This window comes from Schistosoma mansoni (assembly GCF_000237925.1).
Source record: "Schistosoma mansoni, WGS project CABG00000000 data, chromosome 1 unplaced supercontig 0295, strain Puerto Rico, whole genome shotgun sequence".
NCBI classification, from domain to species: Eukaryota; Metazoa; Platyhelminthes; class Trematoda; order Strigeidida; family Schistosomatidae; genus Schistosoma; species Schistosoma mansoni.
The window spans coordinates 45,966-68,714 of record NW_017385996.1 but is presented as its reverse complement, the minus strand read 5'-3'; positions in this window follow the sequence as shown (position 1 = coordinate 68,714).

Here is a 22,749-nt window from a genome sequence, read left to right as displayed (position 1 = left end):
TTCTATGACCCATTTGCATTCTGGTGACAGCCTCAGTGAGACTCTTAACACTCGCAATGAGTCCTTCTATGACGGGGTCTTTTGCTGATTCTACTTTTTGTGTGTGATTGATTGTGCCTGGTCCAGTTGGAGGACCTCTCTCCATTATTCTATCGGCTATACGCGCTGAAATGAGATAATGAGGTTTCAGGATCTTGTGCATCCAAACAGTGTTGGACGTAGCATGGGAGAGCTTGTATCCATCCTTGTTTTAGGACTGCTTCACCCACTGTGTTATCACCCATTAACACTTGGAGGTGACGCAAAAACTGTGACGGCGACCGATCACCTAGTGTTTCACCTTGAAAAAGTCTTTGGATCCTTTGACTATCTGATAATGATAAACGGTTCATTATCTCTCGTCTTAAGCTGGTGTATGGTTGTGGTGATGGTGGATCTAAAATCAAGTCACGGACTTCTTTGGCGACTGAAGGAGGAATGATAGAACACAAGTCTCTATAGCGAATCCCTTCAGATTTGATATTGTGTCTCGTGAAATAATGCTCTAGTTGAGCAAACCACAACTCAGGATCACTACGATCAAATTCTGGAAGTCGGGATTTCGTAGTCATAACAGTGTCTATCTCCACTGGTGACAAATCCTCCAGATTATGGGTTTCTATTGAGTCTGACATGAGGTATGTGACAAATATAGCAATAAAGTTAGCACAAAAAATGGTTACTATAACACGAATAACTTAAGATAATACGGAATAAACTAGTTATATACTCAACTTAGTTTACGGATAATCAGGTCTACTTTTACGATTAAGTAAAAAAAAGTTAACAACAGAAATGAGGTTAAATTTGTGTTCAAAAAGGGCTCACCACTTTCGTGCCTTAAGGTAACCCTCGTGCTATTGATAGAAGAAACCAGAGAAGTAGTGAATAGGCCTTTAATTCGATCTTCGCGCAGTCACAGTGGAGCGTGGGATTATCTGTTCAGACAAACAAAGACTCTCAACATTCCATATAAGATAATAGGGAATATAACGCTTACAAAAAGTAAGGAAGTGAATGAATACTTGAACAATACTGTTTTGGCATATGCTTGGTTGTTTGGAGTCAACTCTTAACCAACCAACCTGAGCTGTTACACATACATATGTGCATTGTATCCTCAAACGTGAGGTTTCAAGGTGTAACGTTCTGAACAGGTTCTATGATTGTATTACATTACATCATGGATGAAAACATTAAATTCAAGACATTTCTTGGAAACCGATTTTCAACAGTTCATAGTTTTCCTGAAGAAGGTTGATGGAGATATGAGGTTCCTAGTGATACACTATCTGACTTTGTGTATACAGGTAGGACGTTTACTGATAGTGATGTTCAGATATGTGGCGAATCCTTGGATTTCATTAGTAAACAAACCTAGTGCTGATTGTTCGCTAGAGTTGTTCTGTTCAGCGATCATCATCTATTGGGAATAATTGATGGTTTTTAAACTGGGTACTTTGAGTAGATTCTATTGTGCTTGTGAAACAAATAATGTTTTGGCCAAAAAATATAATTATCCTAGAGAGATATTGTGGGGCTACATCTTCTAATGGCAGTTGAGGCCGGGTTTGGCTGGTTCCTTGTTGTTGTAATAAATTCTAGTAATGACCAAATTTTGTATGGATTCAGGGCTACAGCTGTAAGCTTCGAAACACGTTATTATTATATAGCTTGTTTGTTGTGTATGTTTTATTTCTCGATATGATGATCATCCTTTTTATCGGTGCTAAAAATCTCTCCATCTGTAAAAATAACCGATATTCGTTTAATAAAGAGTGCTACCGGAGAATCTTGAAGTAGCTAGCTTACCACGATGAACAAAGTATTGGAAAACAACAAGAAAGTATCAAAAAAAGTAGAACATCTAGATACTTTATGTAATCATTCACGTAAAGTACAAAACTGCAGACTATAGGATGCGTGAGATACTCATTTGTTGATCATAATAGCAAACCTGTTGAGTCGCTCCTCATTACCACAATTTTAAAAACAAACTCATCACAAACCTTAAATATCGAGGTTACTATAGGTTGTAAATCTACACGACAACGAGAGTGCAAGATTTAAACGTGAAGATGAAGTCGGAAATCATCAACTAACCAAGCTCCAGTAAGACGGATACATGAAGTATCAATGGAAACGGGTGTTTAATCTAGAATCTGAGGAAACATGTTGGTATTTCCATGCCTGTCCCCCTTAATGGCAATCAACGGTGGACGATAGTTAGTTACCTCGACATAGCAACGTGACAAACGAACAACAAATAACAGATATATTATTAGGAGAAATGTACGTTCAAATAAAACTAAAGGTATCTGGACGATACTTTTAATAAAGAGTACGGAAGTTTGGTAAAATCTAGTTATCCAGTCAAGCAATAATATTCTACCCAGCAAGAAAGGGTAGGTCAATTAAGTTTTCTTCAGTTGCGAACGACCGACCATGAGAATTGCATGAAAATTACAATTAGTTACTGGTTATCAACAGCACTTCAATATCATCTACAGAAAAAAGGAGTAATCGGTTTTCTTAGTCACAAGTAGAATACAGTAATTTGATTAACCAACGACCAAGTCACAGTACTAGGTAAAACAAGACTGTCATAACAGTCAGTGACCTGAAAACGTCCAAAAGTCAAACATATTTCAGAAATTGCGAACAGTATAGAAATAACGGCTGAAAATAAGAGAGAAGATAGATAAAAATGTGCAGACACAGTTAACAACAGAAGGGACGATACATTTTAGGGAAAGTCAAGAGAAAACCTAAACAATGAGGCGAACTTGCATGGCTTTTCTCGTGCATTCATAAATACTCACTCAATGGGAATCGACAGGAAATGATATAGAAAGTGGTAGTTTATGATGAGTTGAATACTTCGCTATTCTCCCTCGACATAATAAGAATAATGTTATTTTTGTGCCGATGAAGCAAACCAGATAGATACGCTCAGCATGATTTTTCGAAAACGCATGGCCTTGTTCAAGGGTTTTAGAAAGAAAGTGGAAAAATATGATAATATATTAACAATAAGTAAGGAAATAAAACAATGTGGAATAGTAAAATATATGGTGTGTAAACTGATGTACCAATCGAATGAAGACCGACGTAAATTGGAGTAACCCTTGATTAAGAATTTATTTCGTGACCAGCTACCGAGCGTTCCGAGCCATTTACTTTCTCGGGCAGGATGTTCACGATGCTGTGTCATGTAGGGACACGCGTATGAAAAATAGTGGATAATGTGATAGATTTTTGATACTAAAGACGGGTTTTTTATGGAGCCCACTGGTCGTAAGAATTCTTGTACTTCCATAGCACATGTGTTATATATTCGTTAATGGTCAGATATAGATCAGGTAGATAACAATCTGTACAGAAGTAAAGAGGCTCCTGAGGAAAAATGCATCATCCAAACATCATGGCAATATTAGTCTACTACTTGGGAATGGATTACACTGGCTACACAAAATGAGCGCTTTCCAAACGCATTTCCTAACAATATCCTCAGTGGCCTTTGAAAAGTGGCAATAATACAACCAATAGTTCAATATTTGAACATTTTGCTGCCTCTGGTCACTCAGAACCATCTGACATATTCTCCAAAATCATCTGTTTAGTCAAGCAGTGTGATTTGAAAAGGGGGAAACAGCAACTTGTGCACAGCAGAAGCCCTAATAATTTACCTTTTCAAAAGAGACATCATTCTTTCATTATCCTAACACGTAGTTTTCCAAAACAGTAATTTCAGTCATTACATTCTTCTAGATTTTTGAATTTATTATTCATTTTCGCCACATTTTCTATTCATCCTTCAACCTTCTCACACTTGTCAAATGGACACTTATACTTCTCATTTTCGAAATCATCTTGTTATTTCTCGCCAAATTCTTGATCATTAGGCATGTTTGCTTGACACGTCATAAAATATGATCTTCCTACTATTTAAAAAAAATACTATTTCGACTGTTAATTAACTATAAACAAGATTGTACAACCTATCGTTATGATTATCTCTAAAAGAAACTTTTCTGAGCTGAAATACCCTTATTTTCATTCAATGGCACCATGAGCTACTCATTTTATTGATGTATTGATTCTTGTGGTTGACTAAAGCGGTACATTATCGACCATTAGGTTTGACTCAGCAACGGAATTTGACCTCAATAATATAGATAAGGACCATAGCTCTGCATAATTTAACTTTAACATTAAAGAGATAGCTTGGCCAATAATAAAAAATGTTTCCGCTAGAATAAATTTCGCTACGGATATAATCATAAAATCTTGTAATGGGTTTATAAAATAAGATGAGACTGGTTTAAGGGCGCCTTACTCAAACAGGTCGTTAAATTAGAAACTGTCATATTATTTTTACGGTCTTCCATATTTTTGAATATAATTGCGTTTGTCTTTTTCGGGTATTTTTCTTGAATTTAGTGGGTGCCCTTCTTGCCGGCTGGTTCCTCATCGTTCTCTTGATATAAGAAACTGGACTAGTAAGGAATAGGTCTTTATTTGGATGGTGTGCAGGACATTTAATGCTAGAGCAATTACGTCGTCGATCAGTTATTTTATCGATCGATTGGGTTAGTTGAACTTGAGAACCAATCAACATTGAGATAAAACGGCGAATGTTCACAGCAATTAACAAAAATGAAGGACGATGGAAACGAAGAACCTTTAGTGTAGAGTTCAATAATATTAGGGTGTGTTATTCGAATTCTTGCTCACCAGTGTAGATGATTGGTGACCTACTGCAGTTAGACGGAAATGTTACCAACCTGCTCACATTGAAATCACACCTCACGGTTAGTATCTAACGTGGATTACTTTTTCATAATATCTAGGAATTTCGGCTACCTTGGTGACCGCACAACACGAACGACGTTATCACGGAAATATGTTGGTAAACGTAGGTACGAAGAAAGGAGTGCGATCACCACTGCACGAGTCAGTCCGTTATGTACTGTTAATTGATGCGCGTTGGTTGTCCTTGGCCCTGACAAAGATCGATGAACTGTTCACCAAGCAGTGACTCAACTGCGGGATGATCAGTCTAGGGCACAGTGACATTTCACTTGCCCTACAGTGTCCTTCTCAAAGAGGTGATTACTGTATCTCGATTGCTGTATTAAATAGTCTGTTAACTCTATTTTCCTTAGGTTACAATTGGGCAGTTCTGTGGAGCGGGAAATTAAATTTGAAGAGTGCTTGTGTGTGTATGAGCTTACGAAATTACGAATTAGACAACCTATGAGCTTACTTGTGTTCGAGAGTCGGTGATTTGTTCAACAATAAGTGACTCGACTACCGGATGGCACTCTACTGTTCCCACAAGTCCAATATTTTAGATTCTAAAGTTCGATGGTGATTTTATCCTACTTAGCCTTTCAGTCTGTGCTAGAATTATTTTCACATTGACACCAGTGTAGACAATTTCAATTGCTGATATCCGGATTGGTACTTCTCGTTCCTATAGCATGATAGTGTTTAAGATGTAGAGTAGATCATCTAAGATGCCTTGCATCATTTTCTATGACAGAGTCATAGGAACAGCAGTTGTTGTTACGTCCAATTATGAGTTTTTGCCCGTTCCAACTATTGAAGTACTGGCCGTCGATATTCGCAAATCACGAACCCAAGTAGGCAAGAGAACCAAAACTCCAAATAAGATACCAAGTTTATTCGCAATTCACAAATAATCGACCAAAGTCGTTCTAACAACAATAATTATAACAATTACAAAACAAACCTTCAATTTTGTAGGTTCCCGGAGCAAAAACTCCCAAATACCAAACCAATGACAAAAGAAACCAAAATGTCCGAAAAGAATGATATAAACAAACAAGTCCAAAGGTTAAGTAAAACAAACACATCCAAAAACACAGTAAAATTGATGTACAGTAAAAAAGTTTTAATCAGCCAAATGTCTTCAGTTCTCCCGCAACAGTTGTAACTGGGCAAGTCGCCGTGTTTGTCAAGATCATCAATATTTGCCGCAATGCGATATTTGCGCCGAAGCTTCGGCGTACATAGACTTCATTAGTGGTTTTTGAAGGTTTATTTAGTCGCGATTGAGTAATATTCAGCTCACCATTGTCTACTTGAGTGTCATATCAGATCATTTAATTATATGCCGCAGACAGAGATAGGACACAAGAAATCAGATTCTGTAGAATGTTTAGTCATTACTGAGGTAGATTGATATGGCTACCATTATTTCCATTTCTCAGCCGAACATAGACTGGGTGCTGACCAAACATTAATTAGAGAACAGTCTAGACCTGATACTTCAAGTTATAGAATTACCGACATATTCTCCCAAAGCCAATCATAAGGAACTGTTTAACCTAGCTGAAAACGTCCTCAATTTGTTGATCTACAAATTCTTAGTGAACACCATTGAGAAGTCAGAAGTCCTAATACTAAAAGAATTTGAAGAGATAATTGCAATAATTCCCTTGGAGTCACTCAAAAAACTCCGAGGTATGAGAATGGCTAAAATGTGTAAAGGCACTTGACAATGAAATCTGAAAGCCTATTAAACAAACCCCTTCTAAAGTTTGTATTCCCGAACTCTTGACGTCACTGACAAGGATTGATTCAGATTAACAGTGAAGATACCTCACGTATTGTAGTTTGACAACATTTTGCCAGTAACACCCTCTAGAATCGTAACGCGCCCACTCAGTGAAGTCAAAAGTCAGAAGAGAGAAGGTTGCAAGATATATTTGATGGGTTATCATTATATCGAGAAGCGACTGATCTAATCTGGTTAGTGATCGCAGGAGATGTTGCGCCCGCCTTTCCAGAAAGTGATCTGGTGCGGGTGCATGATCGAGTGCCTTCAGCTAGGTTAGTCCACTTAAACTAATGTGGTCAGCATCCATTGTCGAACACTTTCAGAGCTATTGATTTTGGGGATTTATCTACAGCTACATATTACTCCCACCTAGTGCGGTAGCGATGACCCTACGACGTGGCCAGCCAGAAGTTTAAACTCAAATAGTTTGTCGTTGGTAAACACTCTTCTGATAGCTAGCTATGTTTAGCAGCGTCTGGTCTACTTTCTTTACCATAACCGGAAATGAAATACAGTATAGTAATCGTAAAACAAAGTGCAATCAAAATCTCAGTTCTTCATAAACGTCATTGTTCTTTTCCAGCCGTCCTGAAAAAGAAAAAATGGAATAAGTGCATGTCAAAATACACTCGTACTTGCATAAAGACAAAAAGCGATCGAAAAGGGTAAATAAACTAATACGCTTGCGACAACGTAAAAGCGAATTTAAAAAATGTTTTTTCTCGTTCTGTTTCTAAAAAATTCAAACATACGCTTATTGGTAAAAAACACTTTTTGGAATAAATATATAAGTATACGCATATTAAATTTTTATATTACATATAATACAAACGAAAATGGAGATAAAGCAAAATGTTAGCTGGTGTCTTACGTGCAATTGTCGTTTAAATGTTCCGGAAATCTTACTCTTCTTCCAGAACGCGTCGTCTTAAGTCTGTTTTCAGGTACTGACCAAGTACCATCGTGCATATTGGCTGTCGGATGAGGTACTACAAGCGTAGGAGCCATGTCGTTCGATTGTACCGAAGGAAAATTGACGTGGATAGGATTTACTTCTAAATACGCTGCTTTGTGGAGATCGATACTAATGCTATCGTTAGTTTCATTCTTATCGACTACATAGTACTTAGGTTCACGTTGAAGAACCTTGAAGGGTCCTTCGTGTGCTGATTCGAGGGGTCATCGGTGTGAGTCTCGACGTAAGAAGACATGTGTGCTATGTCGTAAGTCAGGTTGGACGAAAACATTAGTTGATCGCGTTCGAGTGTAAGCAGGTTTAATTGAACGCATTGCGTTTGTGAGCCTAATCGTGTAGAAGTTTAGATCCATGTTCATTGAAGAAGACGAAGGATCCACGAACTCTCCTGTACGTTGAGGTGTCGTTCCATAAACGAGTTCAGCTGCAGTGTATACAATGTCAGCTCTCACTGCATTGCGGATACCTAGTAAGACGAGTGGAAGAGCATCGGTTCACTGTGAAACGTTTGCAGCTGACAGTAAAGATTTTAGTTATCAGTGAAAGTGTTCTATTAACCCGTTTGCTTGTGTATGTTAGTCGGTCTGTAGTGATGGTTGAAGAGCAGCCGGAATTTCGTTCGGGCCACTGTCTCAGCAGCAATGTCCTTAATAGGTACTGCTTCTGGCCATCGTGTGAAACGGTCTGCGCAGGTTAAGAGATAAGAGTATCCATTTGAATCTGGTAAGGTCCTACCAAATCCAGTAGAACATGGTCGAAACGAGCATCAGGAGTTTCGAAAGAGCTTAAAGGAAATTTGTTGTGTCTAATGACACTAGATTTCTGGCAGCTTACACAGGGGCGTGCTCACTCCCTCACGTTTTTATTCATACCAGGCCAGCAAAACCGTCCTGCTTTAAGCTTGATGGATGCACGCTCACCTGGATAAGAAAGTTTGTGCAACGTATTGAAGACGTTGCATCGATAATGTTTCGGCACAATTGGGAGATCCTTACTTGTACATGTGTCACATAGTAAGGTCTCCTTACCTGTTCTCATCTGTTTAATACGCAGTTTAAGGGTTGTTGGGGATGACTGGTACTGAAGATTAGTGTCGTCTTTTTGAGGCTGGGCGAGTTTAAGAAGGTCGATCCCTTGGAAACTGTTCAAGGAAGTTATACGAGACAAGGCGTCTGTAACTACAATGTTTGCTCCAGAAATGTGTTGAATATCTGAAGTTAGCTGCGAAATGTAGTCTGGTTGTCGAGACTCTCGCGGTGAGTACTTGTCTGAAGACGAGCTTAAAGAGAAGGGAAAAGGTTTATGATCGGTTTTGTTTTCTTATCCTAGCTACTTCTTTGACCGAAGTGTATAAATCCATGCCAGCTTCAATTAAAGTTCTTTTGTGTAACGTAAAAAGTCTATAAGAGTCATTTGAATCAAACTATGACCAAACAACCTTCACGAGTAATTTATTCGGCCCTAATTTAATATGGAAACAAATTATATTGAAAGTAAAAATACCTCAAACATTATATCTTCATCCACAAAGTCGGTCTTTCCACCGCAAAATAATCCACTATGTGGTAAAAAGGATGATTGGAAAGTAAACGTTCGGCGGCTGAAAATCAGCATGCTCATTCCTAACTGTCTGAGATGAAGTAACCATCTGTAAGAATTCGAGTAACCATTATCATTAGACAATCAGTGATTAATAATTATCAACTGTCCCATGTGGCAACCAAGAATTTAGTCAGATGTCACCTTAGTATAGACGGCTTGGAATTACATAAACATAAAATCAAGTTATCAGGGCGGATCCTAACTAAAGTCTTATAATGAAGACCTAGACAAATACGATCATGGAATGTATAAGATGGTCGCAATAGTCCTGAGAAATTAAAAGACAGGGTGATGGATTAAAAAATAACGACACCATCAAATAAAACATTTTCAACGGATTTTCAGACAATTTCATGCGTTACGCAGACATTTGAAGGAGCGATGCTACCATTATTATCATTAACTGTAGAATAATTCTAATGATTTTTAATATTGACACAACTTTTACGCTGGTGCTTTGAATCAGCACTACTGCAGCAAATTACAGATACGTTCTTTTGTCTCCAGAAGTGGTGCAAGAATTGTAGAACTCACTTTCTGCACGTCGTATGTTGGTTGTGTCCAACCCGTATGATACATTCTCTTTCGTTAACCTAGATCGATTTATGTTTCTTATTCTTTAAGTCAACTGAACGGTATGGATTGGTGGTGAGTCTGTTAACAGTTATATGAGTAAATTTGCATCTGTTTCTGGTTTCGTTATTTTCCAGTTTGTTTCAATCCAAATATGTTTTGCATGATATTAACAAATATGATAACTGACGAATCGCATAATTATCCAAGACTTACTTTGATTGTAAAAAAATTAACCAACACTCGAATAACAAATAATTCAGTGAATATAAGTGCATGCATTTTGCAGTAATTAAAATAAATTGAGTAATAATATTATATACATTCTTCGTGCTGATGGGGACTCCTCGTTCTATTAGTAGAAGAAACCGGATTAGTAGCCAATTAATCGTTATTTATTTCGTGAGAGTGCACAAAGTCAAGCGCGAGACTATCTTTATCAAACACACTAAGTTTTTCAACGTTCAATAATAGTCAAATATAATCTCGAATGGCAACATGAATAACTGTTATGTCCATCTGACATCCTTCATAACATCTAGAGAATTTTTGGTGTTATTCGTCAATTCAGCTATTAATAATAATATATTTCTGCGACAGCAGGTACACACCATTTTTACAGGCATGATCTACAATTTACAACATATACTGGTTCACAGTATGCATCCCAAGCAAGGTTGTTTAGTAATTATAATCTATAAAAGTTGATAGCAGTTCATTCGTTCAGATATAATGTGTTTTCATAAGAATAGTTTCCAAAGGGGCATGGCGTCCACGTTACATACCAGATCCAATCTCGGCAAAAAGTGTATTAGGGTTTCGGTCGTGCTAAGTATTTATGTAATGCGGCTTTTTAAGCTTATAGTTGTTATAAAGTAGGCTTGTGGAGCGCCTGGTTCGAACTATGACCTTGGGAAAGCGCGTTCGTCGAGCTTGTTCCAGATGTCAGAAGTTACATAGCTTCACCCTCAGAGCAAGATTCTGAAGAGAAAAAGAAAAAGAAACCGAGGAGCAGCAAGGCATTTGGATATGAACGATAACCAATGCTTAACATTTATTAGTGGAATAGATGGGGGTATGATAAATTATTAGATTAAATTGATACTAGCTCATGTTGCAAGAGTGAACTGTGATTAGGGGCTCCAGAGGAGGGAATGCAGTAATAAAGAACAATGAGTTGTGATATTTATCAAGGTGGAGTGGGTTTCAATGAAGGAGGGGAGTCAAGGTTGGAATGAGGAAGAACAGAGAGTGCATATAGAGAGTAGAGTGTTGAGTAAAATAGCAACCACATCCTTTACAGTCAGTTTTTTTTCATCATCCGATGCCTGCCACACAGTTTTCATGTAAAAGTCCGAGTTAGCATGCTAAAGTTTGTCTTAGTAGAATAGTTAATCCAGCACAAAAATTAGAAACATGAGTCTGAATGGTGAGTGTAGGAGAACAATCTCAATATCACAGATCTATTGACTTGTTCTCATCCATAAAGAGCCCGATACAAACAAAATGTTCTGCCCCACAAACACGGGTGGATTGAAATCATCGCCCTCACCATCAGTGCTTGCTGGTCAGTAACTCCACCCTCCCTCCTTTTGTGATGTTAGGCTCATTTAAGCTTATTTTTTGGATACATATCATACCTCACACAGTGCTCTGTATTTCACATACTGTTGGAAAACACTATTTCTATAAGTACCATGTTACAAGCTTATCAGACAGTTACAAATTATAGACTGTGGGTAAGGCTTCGATGCAATGTTTTTATTGACTATATAGTAAAGTGTAGGTTACGAATCAGAGTATAGACATTAGGAAAGGTATAGTGTAGGATATTTGTTTGCCATAGTAGTTACCATATTAGTTTTCTCCATAGGCGATCTAATACTACATATGGTGTTTCATTACCTAGATAACCCGGTTTCAGCTTATCAATACCTACTACGTCTGTGCTAACATGGTTTTGTACAACGAAATATTAATAATAATGTATTCGCAAATAAGTCTGTTATATGAGGCATGTCAGTTTACAGGCAAGATCAAATTGTTTCAGAAGATACAGTCTTCATTTTGGTGGATTACTTAGTTGGTCTGATATTTTGTAGGGTACACTGATCATAAAATTATGGGGAAAAACACTTCTCACATATGAATGTAAATAATATTATTAAGATTCGCATTGTCAATATGGCAGTAGGTAATAAAGCATTTTAAGCAAGGACATTCTAAAAGGTTGAAGAAAATAAGCCTAAATAAGGTATGAGTGGGCAAAATACTGCACAAATGAAGGTGGTTCAAAAAGAAGCTGAAAGTTTGAGATTATGTGTAGTTTTGAAATTTAGTACCGAAAACAAAATTGTGATACACAAATGGCTGTCTAGTGAGAATATAATTTATGGATGAACTTTGAGAGACGCTAGACTGATCTCGGGAGTGTCCACCCAATAACTAGGACCAAATGATGGTTGTCAACCTGTGTGATGAATAAGAATTATGATTTACAGTTGATGTTTAAGCTGAAGAATTAGATTTAGAGTTTCCATCAGGAACTGACATCAGCTATAATACTAAAACTCTTTATAGCCAAATGAATGGGCGAATTTCGCGCTAAAATATGAGACCTGTTTTATTATACTTCACTGGTTCGTCCACAAATTAAAGTCTCACCGGCTATCCCCTTTTTTGTCTAAGCTGTCTTAGCTCATTTCTATTCTTGTTGATTTTATAGAATCATGAGCAGGCTTCGTTTTTAGCGAGTTGTTTAGTTTTGCTAGTAATAGGAATACTCGGAAAGAAATGGAACCAATTCAATGTCACAAACACAACTGAAAGAGGTATTTTACATAATAAATTAACACCAGTACCATTGGTTTATGACATCCCATTTGACCACAAGGAGCCCTACGGACATAAGTGGATTGAAGTTATCTCTCCACCATCATTTTTGCCGGCCAGTTACACCAACCTCTCTCTTAATTTGTGATATTAGGCTCCCTTATGTTTGTGATGTGTGTGAATATTGTTTCAATCTAAGCTTCTTATTGGAACACAGCGTCTCTACTAGTTCTATGTTACAAGAAAATCAGATGATAAAGCTTCTGTATGTTAGGTGAGATACCATTTAGCATATCACAGTGGTATGAAGATAACTAGTGGTATAAGTCATCAAACACTGGTCATATTATGTGTGGTTAAGAGATGGTAAAGATAGATAGCAAATCAAAGAATACAAGAGTTTAGAGTTGTAAAATTTTCAGAGAGAGAAAACAAAACATTGAGCAACTCATACGAATTTGGGACATTGTGACCTCTTATTATCAGCCATAGTTGATCAACATCCATGAGATTAGAGAGTTATCCACCTAATCGTGACAGAAAAAAGTACATGACACTTATGAAGAATAATGCAATTTTAAGCATTAGAGAGATTCGGAATCTAAAAGTGAGGAGTAGGAGTATAAGGGGATGACTACTGATCAGTGAATAACGGGAGAGGGTAAACGATGTGTTCATATTATTGATAATGTGAGTCCGTTATATTCATGATCAGTCCAGATATTAAGCGATCCATAATAATGTGCTTCATTGATGGACGGAAGTTCAGGAATTAGTTGATGAAGTTCTTTAGTGTCAATAATAGTGTTATTAGTCTTTTGAACTTGGGAATAGTGTCTCAGTTACAGACCGGCATCGGCGACCACACTGCAAAAAACTTACAAAGCATCGGTTTTCGGTGTTTTACTGTAAGCAGTGTATATGAGTTGTTTCTGAGTCTGGACACTGAGTTATGGATCGTAGTTGCGCAGGAAGTTAGAAATGTGAGTTCATGTATTTTTTGTAGCGAAACATTATATTGTTCCGTAGCGCACGGTACAATAAAGGTTATATGGAGAGGTGCATACACCCATCAGTGTAGTTGAAAGTGGAGTCACACCCTAGCAGTCGGCCTATGAAGCGTCCTTTAACATGTGCTTTTATCTTTTACGTGTTGTTCATGTCTGAGAAGATAAAAAAGCAATATACGGGGAGGGTCGTACACATATTTTGTAATGGGTAACCTTAGTCTTTTTTCATTATGAAACCAATCAACCGTCTAGATCTAGAAATAATAAAGGAGACATATTCTTCAAAGTTTAGGCTTCCAGTGTAACTAATACTTAGATCATGCGCCAAGTTGAGTGTTTGAACTCTACTTTTATCTGAGTTGTAGTTCACAGGGATACTTTTCGAAATACATAATCCCACACTTGTTGTTGAGGTTAGATGGCAATTACCATTTTTCGCTTTGGATAGTTAGATTAATGAGGTCACTTTGAATCTAGGACACACTTCCACTTAGAGCTTCAGGCTTAAAAGTCGATACTATTTCGAGAACATCAGCTTATAAGTATGATCTCCCAAATTTTATGGTGTTACATATATCATTTACATACATAAGAAACAAGAGTGTACCGATTACACTCCCCTGAGTGAATCCATTAGTTATTGATGTAAGTGGTGAGAGGGAGTCATTATACTTTACCGTTTGTTTACATTCTGTTAAGAATGAAGCAAACCATATAGTGGGTTGTTGATTCCTAAAGAACTGGGTCTGACGAGAAGTTTTTTGTATGGGACCTTACCAAAAGCTTTCTTAGTCTAAGGATAGGACTGATGCAAAGAGTCCGTTTCGTTTCAGAGTTATGTCACTCAGGTAGTCTACTAAGCATGTATCGCATGATATGGACATAGGAAACCTATGCTGGGAGATCGAGGTGACATTAACAGTAAATAGATGTCGAACTACCGCCACGTTAATTACTTTTTTCGTCACTTTAGATACCACTGAGGTTATGTTTATGGGTCGGTAATTTTGATCAAGACAAGACCTGAAGCTGTTTGACAACCTCAGGAGTCAGCTTAAACTCTTTTGGTTTTCCTTTTAAGGAATCTGTCGACGGTCGCATTACTTGTGCGCAGACGGGTGAGAATCTTCTATAAAAGTTATTCAAAAATTTAACAACTTCTAATTTGTGTTAAAGAACTAGGTATGGGGTATCGCTTAATTGCACCCAACCTCTTCTTTGATCAGTGTAATCAATTGTGGGTTCATTGTTCTATGATTTCAACACGGTCTCCAATCGCCTTCGCTTTTCTTTGGGAACATATGCAAAGGCGATGCTCATTGACTATCAGAGGGGCGGATAATACTCAGTTCTAGCATGTGGTCGAATTCAGCTGTGGCGATTTGAGGCTTTTCTGATATTAGTCTCCTGGGTCTAGCAAGCATAAGTGCGCCTTCAGTTTCGATCATATGACTTGCTTTTAGTTTACTTTTGTAAGTCTGAGGGTTCGGTTTGGTTAGGTTCGGGAGTTCTGCGAGTATATCCTGTAATTTCGCAGCTGTTACTGGTGGAGTTTGCACCGAAGTTAGAGATATGGTGTGACTTTCTTAATCTTTTGTGTAATTTGAGGTTTCTCTCAGTATCAAAAGTCGTTTATAAACGTCGACTAGAAATTCATATCTCTTCAAAAAGTCCATTCTGAGCATCGCCAGATATAAATCGGCTACAGTGAAAACCCAGGGAAATCGTCTGATAAACCTCATTTCTGTATCCAACGTTTTCTACCGAAAAGTTACGGTTTCAGTTTTGTTGGCATCTTGAAGTGTAATCAAGGAAATATTTCGACCCAGATCAGTTTCGTTTTGAAGAATGATACTAAGCTCTTCACCGGTATTCACCGAAAAGTTCATGTATGGATTTCCGTTTCTAACATAAAACAAACAAATATTCAGGCACCCTTCTCAGTCGTCGAGACCAATGAGGAGGGGGTAATTCTCTTCCCATATCCTTGGGAATCTGTTTAAGCGAGGCACATTTTTGACTGCACCTGGTTGGTTACATGCCAAAATTCCAGTGATACCAACAAAATTGTCTAGATTGTCTGGGCGTTTGTGACCTCAGTGATGATCCGCTCTTATTTCTACTATCTGTATGTACTTTGGGTGAAGTCTGTGTCACATTTCGACACTCGCAATAAGTTCTGCTACGACAGGATCTTTTGATGATTCTTATTTCTGTGTATGGTGCATCGTATAAGATCTAGTTGAATGACCTCATTCAATTATTCTATATGCCAAACGTGCTAAAAAAGATAAAAATGTGTTCGGAACTTGCCCATCCAATCAGTATTGAGTGCAACATGAAAGAGCTTCTAGCATCCTTGCTTCAGGATTGTTTCGCCCACTGTGTTTTCCTCCACTAAGACATGAAGATGGTGTTAAAACTGTGGCAACATAGCACCTAGTGTGTCTCTTTGAAAAAGTCAATGAACTTTTTGGCCGTGGCCTACAGTTTTTCTTTTACTGGGATCCTCACTGAGCTGGATGGATTATCTTTTCTTGGAATTACGGAAGATAACTTAATTCTGATCTGTTCACGTTTAGGCTGCAAATTTTATGCTATACGATAAGATCTTAATTTTAACTTATTGATGGTATATATGATCATATTCATACAATAACTCATGATCAAATAATTGTATATTCATTTTGGCTATACGATATAACCTTCCTCTGTCATTCCAAAAACCGTATATAATCATATTCGGCGAGGAATATAATTTCATATTTGTATTCTATTCATTATATCGTGTTTGGATGCTACAACACACGTACTTTATGTATTCACAGGATTTATTCGGATCTCTACCTAATATCTAGAAATATATATAATCGTGTATGACAGAGAACTGTACTCACTATTCCATATACTTTCATTGTATTTGGATACTATAACTCATTTAATTTCCGGAATCACCTGTCCAATTCGGTGAGTCTGTCATACGTTTATTTATTTATTTTTTATGACAGTATATTTTGTCACCGTTAATATCTTCCTGCTATTCTTATCCATTGTTTTTCGACACTTTCACCGATCCTCACGATACATCCACCCTTGTGTTAAGCATAGGTTTTGACTACTAGACTTCAGTCATTGGCATTGATTTTTTTCTTTCATCTCTATTTTCAAAATTTTGTTCAATCCATCTGCTATGCGTCACTTTCTTATCATGCAACAAAAGAAAATAAAGACCGCTGCTTGTAGGCGTCCAGCCAAACGTAGGAAAACTACACAATCTAAAATTGCTACTGACAGTTACAGCGAGACGAGCTACTCCGTTCATCCGGAAGCAGACAAGCTTTTACCGGTTGTCTCCATTCCAGACGTGTTGAAGACTCTGTTGGTAAACAATGATGATAATCACAACTGCAACTATGCGAATAATATTAAAAGACTGCAAGTTGACATGAACACTCTGAATCCCCTCAAGTATCTCATCAACCCTAACCTCACAGAGACTCCAGATCAAATGAATTACATAAATGACTTCCTAGATCGTGTTGCATCAGAGGTATTTGAAAGAATAAGGCGATCTAGCAATGCAATTGTGTTTAATATACCGGACTCAAATGATCTTAAAAATATCAAAACTAGTCTGCTTAGAGCCAGCAATATGACACACATACCATGTGTATGCACAAGATTAAAAAGAAGCCACCCTGATATGCACTCACCGATCTTGTTCAAATTCAACTCATCTGTAGACGCTAGTGAGTTTTTAAATTCCTCCAATTCATTGAAACAGAAACAGATTTTCAAGGATATTAAGATTCTACCAGATAGAACACCATGCCAACGAAAAGCAGGTCGAGATATCTACAGACTGCCAGCATCAAACACCCAAGCGTATCATAATCCTAAAGGTCATAAAATTAAGTCCGATCCTAAGCAGACATCTAACTTTTTGAATATGCAACCACCGAAAAACTCTTCTGAATCTCCTAAAGTTCAAAACCCAAAAGAAAGTAGTCTCAATGTAGGTGATGCCCATCCTTTTAAGAATGTTGACTTAGATTCTACCCCAAGTAGTTGTACTGATTACGAATGTGACAACACAGTCCAAATCGCTGTTAGTGCAACAACCAGTTACAGTGACTGTGCAACAGACAACGGGAAAACTGGTCATAAAAATTATCTGCCTGACCACACGCTTAACGTCGATATACTCGAACCTTGCAAACCATCTCAAGCATTTTTAACAATACACGACCCTCCTCAAATTACGAAGAGGCCAAAATCAACCACAAACCTTGGAAATAAGCGTCTAGAACATGTTCCCTATACGTCAGGTATAAATAGCAATCTAAATTGTAAACGGCCACTTGGTCGCACACATAGACTTGATGGCCTTCTTGGCCCGGCTCCAAATATGTATACTATTCCTTCACCAAATGTTATATACAATAACAGTGAGAAGACTTTTTTTGTACTTCCCCCGGCTTTTCTGCCGGCAACAGTAAACTTACTTCAAATGATGACAAAGTTGTTGAATCTACTTCCGATTGCAACACAACTCTCACCTTAGCTAATCCTACGAGTATTCATGAAAATACCAATTGTGATTTATACTCTGACCTGCTTCACCATGGTAATTCTCAATTTCTTATTCTTTCGTTCAATGCCCGCTCTCTGACCAATAAAATTACTCACCTCAAAACCCTTTTATTCCTTGTAAATCCAACTATTGTACTTATTACGGAAACGTGGTGCAATTCATCTATATCCGATCACTCCCTGCATATAGATAACTATGTTTTCTTTAGAACCGATAGATGTAATGGATTAGGGGGCGGTACACTTATCTATGTCCGTTCGGATATTCAGGCCTGCAAATTTGAGGATAAATCCCTTAATGCTATAGACGACTCCACCTGGGCTACTGTAAACTGTGGATCTCAGAATTATCTACTGGTGGGATGCATATACAGACCACCCCACGCAGACTCTAGGTTTGACAGATTACTAACAAACATCTTTTCCATTGCTTCACACCAACCGCATACTTTTAAAATCATCGGAGGTGACTTTAATCTGCCATACATTACATGGGATTCGACTCCGGTTTCAGGTCGACATGACAAGTTAGTTGAAACGCTAGAACTTTATGGATGGGTCCAACAGGTCCGACAACCGACTAGAAAAAATAATATACTTGATTTACTATTTACAGTCAACATAGATTCTATCTCAGTGCATATCGGTCATTAATTTTTTCAAGAGTGATCACAGAGTAGTATTGTGTATCATTCATTCTTTCGACGCCATACAATTGAATTCTAAAGCTGCAATGATGTACAAGAGGAGACATTTTGATCGACAAACCTGGAAACGGACTGAAAGTCTCATTCGTTGTTTACCATGGGAAACTTGTTTTACCACAAATAATATTGACATTGCGATCTCTGATCTATACCACAACTTGATACACTGCCTCGACTTCACTGCTCCAATTATTAGTCATGTGGCTTATAACGCCAATAGGGGCCAGAATAATTTTAAAACTTTTAAAAGAAAGCTGAGGAAATTAAAACACCGTTACCACAAGCATAATGACTTGTATGCATTACATAGTATACTTAAGTTAATTGACAAGAGTGCTTCATCTAAACGCAAGTATTTTGTGAATATAGAAAATAAAGCCCTAGGTAATAAAAGCCCAGAATTATCAATACTTCGGCTTTTTAAATCGCGTGTGAAGTCAAATTCTCTTGGCGCAACCAAGTTCTTCATAGTTAACGGAAGAATTATTGATGACCTCGATATTATTTGCGAACAATTCAGTCAGCATTTCTCGCAGTGCTATAACATTAGAACTGAAAGCTGTATCAATACATTTCCAATGCTGACGTGCAGACACCTGTCGAAAATTGATTTCGTACCCTCCAACATCAAGCAGGCCATGACTGTCTTGAAAGCGTCCTATGACGGTGGACCTGACGGGATTCCCTCATCATTTGTGAAATATGGTAGTAGAGAATTCCCATTATTTTGTTTAAAACTTTTCAACCTATCTATGGAATATGGGGCCTATCCATCTGTTTGGAAAACATCTCTTATCACCCCCAGATTCAAAACCGGATCACGCAGTGATATTGTTAACTACAGACCAATTAATTTGATATCCGTGCTGTCAAGAACTATGGAAAAAATAATCCACAAACAGCTATTATCATTTTTGCTTTCGGCTAATCTGATTAGCCCATCCCAACACGGGTTTATGACCAAACGCTCATGCTTCACATCGCACCTGGAATTTTTTGATCAAATTACCCAGAGAAGAGATGTTGGTCAATCAGTGATAATTCTGTACTTCGACTTTAGTAAGGCCTTCGACAGCGTCTCACACAAACTTCTTCTTATAAAACTCTCTTCATATGGAATACAGAATCCCCTTTTATCTTGGCTCAAGTCATTTTTAGAAGAACGTAGCCAAATTGTCCGCTTTGGATCTTGCTACTCCAAACCTGTGAATGTAACCAGTGGGGTTATACACGGAAGTGTAATTGGTCCATTACTATTTCTCCTTTTTATCAATGACGTTTGCTCCCTCTTTCAATATGGTAAACCTTTTCTTTTTGCCGATGATCTAAAAGTGGTTTATTCATTCTCATCTCCCACAAAAGAAAGCTATATTTCAACGGTAATCCAAGAAGAAATAAACAAGTTGTACGAATGGACTATTTCGTGGAATTTGCCACTTAATGTTGACAAAAGTGGATTTATTAACATCGGCCGTTGCCTTAACTGAAATCTGGCTATACAAAAACATACACTGAAACCTCTCAACGCTGTTCGTGACTTGGGTTTAAGATATAGCGACAGTTTGAACTTTTCTGAACACATTGCATCTCAAGTATCCAAAGCTAGAAAGCTCATCGGATTTATAATGAATAATTTCAATAATACCGAATCGAGATTATTATTATACAGAAAATGTATCTTACCAATTCTTGAATATGGTATTTTGGTTTTCAGTAATTGCAGGCATAATGACCTGATTAAAATTGAAGGTGTTCAAAGAAGGTTCACCAAAGCTGTTTTGGGGTATTCTGACGACAAAGACTATCACCAAAGATGTCAACAACTCAAACTAGAACCTCTCTGGATCAGGCGTATCAAATTAAACCTTATCTTTCTCTACCGGCTTCTTAACGGTATTTCTTACTCTTCGCTATCTACCCCTTCATACTCTATGATACCGTCCCACAATCTATGCAATAAGGAAAATATTCTAGCGATTCCAAAAACCCACACAAATTTACGCCGGAATTTTTTCGTTATTCGCTACTCAACCATGTGGAATAGACTACCAATGAACCTCCGATGCAGTGAAACTATAATCCGGTTCCGAAGTCTTCTTGATGATTTTCTTTCCGAAAGTGGATTGTGTCACCTATTGAATATCAACGTGCTTAACAATGATATATACAAAAAAGGTCCGTCATCTATCTAACTGACTGAAAAGCAAAGTGAAACCTTCGAAACTTTTCACGTCTATTTTATTTGATATTTATCTTAATATATGAAGTCTGCTTATGTTCGTATTTATAATTATCACTGTTCTTAATATCATTATTGGTCTCTCGACACATTAGATATTCTTTTCATCTCTTCTTGTCCTTCTAAACATATTTTATTCCTAAACATCCAAAGTCTACAACTAAAAACAAAAAACCCTGTGTTACACTTAAACAAATAAATTCTCAGATTTTTATTTTTTAATCTTCACAACATATATGTATAACATATAGAAATTTTGATTTGATTATCCTTTGCAATTAATTGTGACTATCATAGCATCATTCTAAACTATTATTGCACTAATGTTCATAATAGTACCTGGTTTCACTCTGTATACTGTTACATAAATCTACACGTATTTATCCGAGTGCAGTAAAGGTTTATTATTATTGTTACTATTATTGTTATTATTATTTTTAAATTATTCGTTTATCTCAAAAATCTATAACCATTACACTATTATGATCATGGTTGGACCCTTTCACTATGTGTCCATTTCTTTTCTCTCTCTCTTTTCCTTCTAAATACATATTATTCTTAAGATTACGAAGTTTTAGATTAAGACAATAACTTGTGTTACGCTGAATTCAACTTATCAGACTCGTTTTATCTTCACTATGTATATACACCTCATACACATTGATTATCTTTTGCACTTAATTGGGATTTTCATAGCATCACCCAAAACTATGACTGTGCTCGCACGAACACTTATTCTAACGTCATATCTTACCGCAATAATAAATTATTTACTTATTAATTTATTCTGTTTTATTTTATTTTTATTACTCGTTTTTGCCATACATACATAGTTGTTTATTCTTGTTCTGCGTTAAGATATTAACGTATTCCGCGACTCCTTCATTTCTATTTCCTTAGTTTCTTCCTTTCCTCCTTCAAAATCAATTCAAAATTCTTGCTAATTACTCAGAACCTGATTTATTATTACTATTCTATTATTAATATTTTATTTTTCCTTCCTTTCTCAAACATGGCAAATGTAATGCCAACATTATTGAAAATTGTGTATTATTGCATTTTTTGAAGAAACCCGAAATGGTTTCTTCACGGCACTTATGTACCCATAAGATGTTTGTGAATAATAATAATAATAATGTTGATAATAATAACCCTTTAACCATCTGACAAGATAGACGGCCCACCGTTTGCCATCTTTAAATGGTGTATGGTTGTGGTGTTTGTGGGCTGAAAATCAAGTCACGGACCTCTCTGGCGACCGAATGAGGGAGGAAAGAGCATGGATCTGGGTTGCTGATTCCCCAAGATTTATCATTGTGTCTCGTGAAACAATCTTCCAGTTGAACAGACCACAACTTAGGGTCACTATAATCAAGTTCCGGAAGTCATACTTACGTGGCTATAACAATGTCTACCTCTACCAGTGACAGGTGAAATTTATCCTCCAGGTTTTCGGTTGGTATTGAGTCTGACATATTGTATGTGGTTACTATATTTATATCATATGAACGTTTTAGAATAATGACTACCACACGAATACTTCGAAACGAAAAAACAATGTGTAAAAACATAGGTCCATAATTATAATA